This window comes from Cebus imitator, unplaced genomic scaffold (assembly GCF_001604975.1).
Source record: "Cebus imitator isolate Cc_AM_T3 unplaced genomic scaffold, Cebus_imitator-1.0 Scaffold713, whole genome shotgun sequence".
Classification (NCBI taxonomy): Eukaryota; Metazoa; Chordata; class Mammalia; order Primates; family Cebidae; genus Cebus; species Cebus imitator.
This window is the reverse complement of record NW_016108028.1, coordinates 125,851-134,151: the sequence shown is the minus strand read 5'-3', so window position 1 is coordinate 134,151 and position 8,301 is coordinate 125,851. Positions and strand designations below refer to the sequence as shown.

The window sequence follows — 8,301 nt, the reverse complement described above, 5'->3', positions numbered from 1 at the left end:
AAAAAAAAAAAAAAAAAACTCTGTACTTTATTACTCATCATAGAGTAGATAAAAAACTATTTCTAGGAAGTCCTATGTCCTTAATAATAGAATCTCATGTATCTCTTGTTCTTATAAGCTTTGCTATAACTAAATACTGCAAAGCTTCAATCCATTATACTGAAGTAGTATATTTTCACTACTTTGGTAGTGAAAAATACTTAGTATAGTGAAAAAGTAGTGAAATATACTTATTTGTATATTGAAATATCCTTAGTATATTGAAATACTTAGTATAGTGAAAAAGTAGTGAAATATACTTAGTATACTGAAGTAGTATATTTTCACTACTTTGGTGAAAAAAGTCTTTTGTGATTCACTGACTGAGTACAATCAACTTTCACAATCTAGAGCTCAGAGATTGAGTCTTCTGGAAATAACATCCCATCTGAGAAAAAATGCTCTTGAACTCCATTAGAAGAGATTATATCAGGTTCTTCTCTCACCACCCATAGTAAGACTTCAGGGCCTCTAATCCTGGGTCCATACCTTGCAACTCAAGAGGGCCCCTTCAAACTCTTGAAACTATGCACCAATTGGAGACCTTAAGGTAAAGCTAACCAGGGAAGTTTCTCCCCAGAAGCAGATGGCATCCCAGACATGGACAGCCTTCTCAAGATCATGGACCAAGATTTCTCTGCTATCACGAATATCTTATTCTTTTTTCTATTTTCCCTACTTCCTGCTGGAAGATCAATGGGATCATAATTTACAGATGGCTTTAGCTAAGGCTCATGCTCTAGCAAGAAAAATCAGAACAACTGTTGGGTTTCTGGGCTGATGCAAACAAAAAGAAAACAAAACACTTTAGGAAACAATTTTATTAATGTCAATGCCTCTCTGTGTTCCAATGAAAGCCACCCTAAAACTCAAAGCAGAGTGGAAAGCTATCTTTGATTTTGTAGATATCACGTCCTACTTGCTTTCCTACACTTACTGAAGTCAATCACCTAACTTTTCCAATTAATAACCTACCAGCTACCAAATATAGAAAAGCTGAGTGACTCTTGCGACAGGTTCATTATGCTTCTAGGGATCTCATACTCAAGACCTGGGGATTATCTATGTGGGTATAAGTAACTGCTTGTATAATGTCACTGAATTAAATCCAGTAATGTCATTTTTCACTATATATGGTTATACACCCTTACAGCATGTTATAAAGGGGACACAAACAAAAAAGTAAGTTCACACTGAACCTTGTTCAGGAGCAGCGTGGACCTATTTCACTGACTTGTACTTAATTGCCACTAGGTGGCCCTCCTTTCCCGCTTCCAAGGGCTACATTGGGTCCACGTAGCCTTAGTATAGCCTCAGAATTCTTGCTATGAAGCTTGATGAGCCCAGCACTGGTTCTAGCTATGGCTTGTTCCTTTTGGGGTGGAGTGGATGGGTGGTTCTTGGAAAACGTACTACTTTCCCGTGAGTGCAATGGGAGGCTGTCCTGGAGAATCTAGCTATCCCGACTGCCTAAAGAGAGCCTACCATAATTTTTCACGCAAATCTTTAGTGTAAATGTAATTCTGTCTTGGGTTTCTGTAATAATATCTTTGAAGAAATAAGGATTTAAAAAATTTTATTTCTTTAATATTCTCAATAGTCCTGCAACATGGTAAAAATATTATTTTTGCTACTACTACTATTATTATTGCAGTTGAGAGGGCTGAAATCTTGCAGGGTAAGGTAAAACATTAATGTAATGTAAAGGTAATGTAAAGCATAAAGTTTATTAGCCTCTAAAGCCCCAGTTTCCTGCTCTGTAAAATGGAAGGGTCCCGATCTCTTTCCTACTGCTCTGTGAGTATTTAAGGGGATGGAATTTAGGAAACCCCAGCACCTAGTACACTATTGGCACAGGGTGTTAAAGCCACCGAGAGGTCGAGGCGTCAACCCTCCGTTTCCCTCCCGGTGCCCCTTCTAGCGCCGGGTTGGGTCGATTTGGCTGGGCTGGAGCACCAGGCGCGTGCGGAGCCCGGCGGACCCGCCCCTCGGGCCCTGGCCGCGCGGGAGGCGGAGCTCGCACTCAGGAGCCTCCTCCCGGGCAGCGGAGGCGGTCCCCGAGCGGCTTTCCGCGGCCTCCCCCTTCCCCGGGCAGAGCTCCCCGCCGCGGCCGCCTCTGGGGTGAGTACACGCGACCCTGGCTCCCGGGATGTGCAGTTCCCTGGACACGGGCGCCGGGCGAGGGCAGCCGGGCGGCGGCCGGGGTCGGTCCCGGGGCTGGGGCGGGGCGGCCCTGGAGATGGCGCGGCGGCCTCCGTGGGGCAGCCCTGCCTCAGGCGAAGCGGTGGCCGGGCCGGGGGCCTGCGGAGGCCGAGCCAGGCTGGAGGCGCCGGCTCAGGTGCTGGCGTCCCGCCGCGGCGCCGCCTCTGCTGTGGGCTGGGGGAGCCAGGCGAGGTGCTGCCAGGTAGGAAAAGATCCAGGGCTCACCTACACGCCCCGGAGTACGATTCCGGGGTCGTCCCCAGCACCTCTCCGCCAGGTGCATCGAACTGAAAAAGCCCTTTCTTCCCGGAAACCCTCTTTCTCCAGCGTTTCTACGGGGAAACTGATCAGCTGACCCCAGCACCGGGCCTGCGAGGGGTCGGCGACCTTTGACCTTTCTCCGTAGGGGCTGGTCACCTGGGTTATAAAGGTCTTCGGAGACTGCCGTCCAGTGTCTGTTGATCTGCATCCCTTATGTTCTGTCTTCCCTTAGATAAGGGCTGTTAACTCTTTATTTGAGAAAGGGAAGTCCAGAGGGCTCTGGACCCAGAAGAGGCCTATGGGTTGTTAGCCTTAGCAGAGCAGTTATCAACAGAGGGTGGGCGTGCACCCTGTTGCAAAGTGTTCCGTAGTGGGTGAGGGATGGGGACGTGGAGGTGGTGAGGGCACTGGTAGACCTCCCCAGCCGTTTGGTGATGAAAAGGAGGAATAAGAAGATGGTAATTTGAGTGTGGAGGAGAGTTATGTGGTTTTTTTTTTTTAATTAATTTTTAAAGAAAGGAAAAGAACACCTTGAAGATGCAGGAAAATCAAGGAGTATAAATAGGATCAGTATAAATAGGATTCAGGGTCCGGATTGAGAAATTGAATTCAGAAGAGGGTGCGGAGGGCTATTCCCGAGACTCAGTCGGGGAGTGCTGGAAGGTCTCTCTTGGGAGAGGAGATAATGGATTGGATATAGTTCGGAATTGATTGGATATAGTTCGGAAGTTTTTGTTTTGTCTTCTAGAGCAGTTTTGTTCTTTATGGAAAGTGTAAACCCCATGAAATTGCAAAAACTTCCGAGTACCTAGATCTTTGATTAGATTAAAAACATCTGTTGTGAAGAAGTACTGATCTGAATTGAACTGTTTGACTACGTAATCTAAGGGGAAATGGATAGAGAGGGCAATAAAATCAGCTCGGTGGTTATAGTTTATATACCTCTTAATATAATAAGTATTTAGTGTCTACTTTAAGCTGAGCTAGCAGTAATGCGTGCCTTTTCCAGAGATGCATGCACATGATTTGTGAACTAACCATCTCTTTGAAGATCTTTTATTCAGTGGAAACATCCAAAACAAGTCAGTGGTGGTTTTCTATTTGTTTTAAGCCATCAATGAACAGCAGTGGTCTCTCAAACCTGGCTGCATATCTCAGAGTTACCTAGGCTCCTATTAAAAATACGTATTTTTTTTTTTTTTTTGAAACAGAGTCTAGCTCTGTCGCCCAGGCTGTAGTGCAGTGGTACAATCTTGATTCACTGCAACCTATGCCTTCCAGGTTCAAGCAATTCTCCTACCTCAGCCTCCTGAGTAGCTGGGACTACAGGCCCACCACTCCTGGCTAATTTTTGTATTTTTAGTAGAGAAGGGGTTTCACCGTGTTGACCAGGCTTGGGGTCTGAAACTCCTGACCCCAAGTGATCCATTTGCTTTGGCCTCCCAAAGTGCTGGGATTACAGGCGTGAGTGACAGGCCCAGGCAAAAATATTGATTTCCTGACCCCACCTCAGCCCTTTGAAATAAAAATCTCTGGGTCTGGAGCCTGGGAATAGGCATTTCAGACAGAGACCACAGGGTTCTCTGGCACTGAAGAATTACTAACAGCCTCTGGTTTTTCTTTGAGATTGGGGCTTGTTGGGCCTATTTGGAATAGGTTTTCTTAAAGATTATATGAATGAATCGTCAAACTTTATGTAACTAAAAGTTGTGATACCTGTCTGTGATGCTATCTTTAAATTTTAATATACGGTTGTCTCCTTTACTTTTGGGGGATATGCTGCAAGACCAAAAGTAGATGCCTGAAACCATGGATGGTGCCAAACCCTATATATGCTGTTTTTTTTTCCTCTCTCTCTATATCTGTAATACTTATAAATTAGGCACAGTAAGAGATGAATAATGTCTAATAATAGAACAGCTATTACAATATGCTGTGATAAAAGTTATGTGAATGTCATCTCTTTCTCAAAATATCTTACTGTGTCTTATTGTGGTTAAACTGCAGAAAGTGAAACCAAGGACTACTGTATTTTAAAGGAAAACTATGTAGTCATTTTGTCAGAAAACAGCATTGTTTCTGATGATGAAAACTCCATTTTAGAAAAATTAGAAGATACAAAAGAAATAAAAGGTTTTCCCTAATTCTATAATTAAGAGATGACCACCAGTTTCTCTGTCATTTTGTATATGAAAGGCATGCACACACACATATATTTCATAATTTGGTATTATATGTTATACGATCTTTTTTGTTTTTTTTGAGACAGGGTCTGTCTCTAATGCCCACACTGGTGTGCAGTGGTGTGATCTCGGCTCACTGCAGCCTCCGCCTCCCAGGTTCAAGTGATCCTCCTTCCTCAGCCTTCCAAGTAGCTGGGACTACAGATGTGGGCCGCCATGCCCAACTACTTTTTGTACTTTTAGTATAGAAGGGGTTTCAACATGTTGGCCAGGCTGGTCTCTCAAACTCCTGGCCTTGAGTGATCTGCCTGCCTTGGGCAACTAAAGTGCTGGGATTACAGGTGTGAGCTATCACGCCCAGCCTATATTGTCTTTTGTTGTTATAAGGGCCTCAGCCCTGTGAACCTAAGATGGGAAGGAAAGGTATTTCTCTTCCCCTACACTTACGTTATATCTTTTTCTACTTAACTATTACACTTTTCCATGTAAGTTTTTTAAACACCATTTTAATAAAAGTGTATGTCCCATTATGTGGATGTATTGTAATTAATTAAATCAGACCCCTATCGTTAACATTTGTACTCTTCAATTTTTGGTTATTTTAGCAACATTTGTTTGAATGTCATGGTCTACCTCTCTGATTATTTCCTTCCTTCCTTCCTTCCTTCCTTCAGGGTCTCACTCTGCCACCCAGGCTGGAGTTCAGTGGTGCAATCTCAGCTCACTGCAACCTCTGCTTCCTGGGTTCAAGTGATTCTCCTGCCTCAGCCTCCCGAGTAGCGCACTGCCATGCCCGGCTAATTTTGGTATTTGTAGTAGAGATGGGGTTTCACCATGTTGGCCAGGCCGGTCTTGAACTCCTGACCTCAGGTGATCTGCCCGCCAAAGTGCTGGGATTACAGGCATGAGCCACCTCGCTTGGCATTGATTGTTTTCTTAGAATATATTTCTAAATGATGGAATAAAAAACCTTTCAAATGCATTTTTAAAATCTCATGTTCACGTATCTTCTTACTGCTTTTCTTCACCAGAGGGAAAATTAACATATCTGAAAGATCTATATTGCATTCCAGGTCTATTCTCTTATGTCAGTGGTTCTGAAATTTTAATGCAGATAAGAATCATTTGTGGAGCTTGTTAAAATTTCATTTTTCTGAGCCCCAGTGGCTGCTGTTCTGACCTGTTGGCTTTGGAGTGGGGCCCAGGAATCTGCAGTTTTAACATATTCCCTTATGTATTTGATAAAGGCACTCCTGGAACCAGATGTTGAAAAGTGCTTTTTAAGTAAATGGCCAAACAGATTCAAAACATTTAAGTTACTTGTCAAAAGCCATTCATGCATCTGGTAAGAAGAATTTGAACTCAGCTCTTTGTGACTTCAGAGCCCTGTTATACCCATGATCTCAGAGCTTTTTAAACCTTTTTAAGAAGATTTAGGGTGAGGTGCCCCTAATGGCTGCAGAAAGTAAGCTCCTACTGACTCCACAGTTGATTTCTTAGGGATAGCTGAAAGTAACATATAAGTACACAATGAACTTCTATTGAAACCTCCCATCAGAAATTCTGGTGAATTCTGTATTATGCTGCATAACATGTACTACATAAAATAACTTTGGTCGTTTGGGTTTTGCAGGACCACCTGGCTTCAAATGTGGATTTCCACAGCATTTGCCCAGAGGCAGGTACACTGTGTTCCGGTGGGCGGCAGAGCTCATGCAGTGAGTGGCTTCATGAAGGCAGGGGCAGGCTGTACAGCACTTCCTACCCAAACCAAGGAGAAGTATCACTTTTAGAAGTAAGGGAGCGGAAGGTAGTAGGCAAAGTGCCATTTATTAAGGGTGAGGTCCCTTCCTGTAGAAGAGTGTTGATATTAGTGAAAGGAGCTAGTGTCAGGGTGTGCCTTTTAAATTTTTTAAATCCTTCTCAGATGAAATTTTGTAGTCATTTAATTTTATTAATCTTTATTTCCCCCCTTTCTTTTTTTATGTCTCATTCCGTTTAGCAAGAGCCTGGAATTGTGATGTGTCCTTATGTATTTCAACTAGTATATATCCTAGTCTGTCATTCGTTACTGAATTGAGCACCTGGTATGTGTCATGTTGGTTTGAGGCACTAGGAATACAAAAACAATGATTCTCCTTTAGAATAAAGTTAATTTAGTGTCATTTGTTGACTTGGGTTATATCTAGTCTCCGACTCTTTTATTTTTAGTTAATTTTAGACTTATAGAGAAGTTGTAAAAGTGGTACAGAGAGTTCACCTAGCTTCCCTTAATAATACCCCTTATGTAACCATAGTACATTGATAAATAATATTAACTAAACTACAAACTTTATTTAAAGTTCATCAATTTTCCTACTAATGTCCTTTTGTTTTCTGTTCCCACTGTATTTTATTAAGGATCCTGCATTTTATTTAGTTTTTCTTTCTCCTTAGTCTCCTCCAGTCTGAAATAGTTACTCAGTTTTTCCTCGTTTTTCGTGATTTTGATTCTTTCGAAGAGTACCAGTTAGGTAGATTGTAGAATGAACTTGTCCGATGTTTTCTCATGCTTCTAATGAAGCTATGCGCCATTAGCACGAATACCACACAAGTGATATTATGGTGAGCTGCTGGGTTTCTCCACTACCAAGTTACTGTCTTTCCCTTTGTGGTTAAGAATTATCTTGGGTGAGATACTTTGAGACTATCCTGTTTATCTTCAAATTTTTGCCTGTTTAGCATCCATTGGTGGACCTTGTCTGCAACGGTTCTTACTGCGGTGGTTGCCGAGGGTGATTTTTTTCCCAGCTCCCACTTTCTTGCTAGTTGGAAATTACTGTAAGAAAAGAGCTGCCCCTTCTCTTCCATTCATTTATTTGTTTGATCATTTTTATCAATATAGTGGATATTCATTTTATCCTATGGGTTAAAATACAGTACCATCATTATTTTTTTAATTACTCAAATGCTTCTAGGTTGGGCCATTAGAAGCTTAATCTTTGGGTTTAAATGATTTGTACATGTAAATGGCTGTCATCATTTTTATCCCATTCCTTACCCTGCCCGGGGAACCATTGCCCCATTAGGATCTGGCCAGTGATCATTCAGAAGCCTCCTAAAGGAGCTGTGATTGGGATGATGAATACCAAGTCCTAAGGAAGGTGGGACAATGTGTATGCAAAAGGTAAACTCCTAGGAACGCTGCAGGAGTAAAAAGAGTAGCAAAATAATCAGTCTGTCTTCTGGTGCTGCTCCAGGGAGCCCCAAGGCATCAGGATCATGTGCCTGGTACAGTATCAAGTGCACTTACATGCAGTTTTACATGTCTGCAAAATTACCTGATAGGTTCAGAGACATTGTAATGCCGGTTTTGGTGCTCTTAGCTGCTGAATGAACGTACCCTTTCTCTTTGGTGCAGATCCTTAGTAAATATTTATAAAGTGATACACGGTGTCCTCCCCACCCACTTTGGTGGAATAAAAATGTGTGTGGTTAGAGATTCTCCAAGAATGATATGTAGCACTTACGCTGCCTTACTTTTTGTTATAGCTCATCTTCCTTGCCAGATTCAAAAAATTATTATGGAAAATTTCAAGCATACGCAAAAGTAGAGAGAAAGAAAATGGACTCTCAG

At 42.4% G+C, this 8,301-nt stretch overlaps 1 protein-coding gene across 2 annotated transcripts in view; it reads left to right on the top strand.

The window, feature by feature from the left end:
- Positions 1-2,072: 2,072 nt before the first annotated feature.
- The window catches only part of B4GALT4 (beta-1,4-galactosyltransferase 4), a 30,241-nt gene continuing 24,012 nt past the window's right edge, over positions 2,073-8,301 (top strand). Inside the window, exon 1 of one of the 2 annotated variants that reach the window (XM_017518924.2) lies at positions 2,073-2,160. The gene's annotated coding sequence lies outside the window, so the exon portion shown is untranslated. Of the gene's footprint in view, positions 2,161-8,174 lie in introns of those variants that run through there. The other variant, XM_017518925.2, reaches the window with a different exon arrangement.